The 1,714-nt window shown below is 44.0% G+C and overlaps 1 non-coding gene across 1 annotated transcript; it reads left to right on the plus strand.

Moving 5' to 3' along the window:
* The first annotated feature begins 969 nt into the window (after positions 1 to 969).
* LOC141635974 (small nucleolar RNA R71) lies at positions 970 to 1,078 on the plus strand. The gene has a single exon (XR_012540622.1). It is a non-coding gene; the product is annotated as a small nucleolar RNA R71 (small nucleolar RNA).
* Positions 1,079 to 1,714: the final 636 nt, after the last annotated feature.

Raw genomic sequence — 1,714 nt, forward strand, 5'->3', positions numbered from 1 at the left:
CGCTCCAGCTTAGTATTCTTTAAACGCTCCGGATACGGGACTGCAACACTGGCCGTAAGATCAGTGACCTTCGGCTTCCGTAAGTTTAAAACCTCCGTCAAATCATCAATAAGTGTAGAATCATGCAAACTAGTTGACGGATTTGCGTCCTGCACTGGAGACCCGGTCGATCGACCATTGGACTCGGTCGATCGACCAATCATGCTGGGCGTGAATAGTTTCTGGTCAGAAACTGTTTCTTCAAGAACCTCACTCGATCGACTGAAAATGTTGGTCGATCGACCAGTTGTGCTGGGCATAAATAGTTTCTGATCAGAAACTTTTTCCTCAGGAATTTCGGTTGATCGACTGCTGTTGTTGGTCGATCGACCGCCGGTACTGGCAATATAGTTCGTTTTCGCACCAGAATTTAAACTAGCCTCTTCATCATTTCCCGAGTCTCCTCTTGGCTTATCGGGACCTTCATAAGAGAGGCCACTTCTGAGATTAATGGCATTAATAATTTCAATTGGCCCCTCACATTTGCTTGAAGAATTGGCGACTTGCTTAGCCTCTATATTCTCCAACTGCTTCACAAAATTTTTTGTAGATTCAATTCCAGCTGCTTCTATTTTCGCGACTTGAACTAAAAGAGTTCGGACCATTTCTCTCAATTCCGCGGTCTCATCTGAATTATGGACAGGAATTTCAACTCTTTCCTTGGAAGCTTCAAAGGCCTCGAGCTTCTCGAGACGGGCAGTAATAGAAGCTATGAGTGTCACAAGGGCACTCATTTCATCACTTTGCTTTCGCGACTTCCCACGCGAACTTCCAAAATCGGCTCTATGGACTGCCATCTCCTCAATAGTGTTCCAACCTTTATTCTGACCGGTATTATTTTGGAACCTACCATTCGCGGCTGCATCCAGGATGACCTTGTAATCATCATATAAAGCATTATAGAATAAGTTGCAAAGGTACCACTACTGGAAACCATGGTGAGGGACAGCCCTAACCAAGCTCTTGAAACGTCCCCACGCTTCACAAAAGCCCTCATCAGGTCCTTGCTGAAAATTTGTGATTTTACTTCTCAAGGCATCTGTCTTTGCAAGTGGGAAGTATTTCTTGTAGAAGGCTAACGCTAGAGATGTCCAATCTATGACTCCCGCTGCTACCCTATCAAGGTAGCGGTACCAATCTCGCGCCGAATCCTTCAAGGAGTATAAGAACATTATCCCCTTTACTTCATCCTGGGTCACCCCAGCTGACACGTCTGTCGCGTATCTGTCAAAAATAACCAACTGGCTCTAACTAATATAGCTAGGGAAGTCGGGTCGAATCCACAGAGAGGTAGGAATTTGTCGGGTAAATCTAAGTTCGTCAAGGTAACCAAATTGGGGGTTTATAAATGTGATTTTCTAAACTAAAGAGAATAAGGAGAAGAGAATAAAAGGGAGGAAATAAACAGATAGAGAGAAATAGCTAAGACAAACGGTTCACCATAATCATCCGGTCAAGTAATCTAGGTCTCAGGTCAATGTTAATACAGTCTAAGGGGTAGCGAACATCACCTTTCGGTCCTTAATTCACCCTAAAGCGTAAACAGCTTAACTTTCGCCCTCACTGCAATACCCTATTGTTCGCTACTAGTCTCGCCTTTTCCAACCTTTCGGTCTAGGTCAAGGATCACTAAGAATTAAATGTCTAATTGCGTCGACTCAATTAGACGGATACA

Source organism: Silene latifolia, chromosome Y, assembly GCF_048544455.1.
Source record: "Silene latifolia isolate original U9 population chromosome Y, ASM4854445v1, whole genome shotgun sequence".
Lineage (NCBI taxonomy): Eukaryota > Viridiplantae > Streptophyta > Magnoliopsida > Caryophyllales > Caryophyllaceae > Silene > Silene latifolia.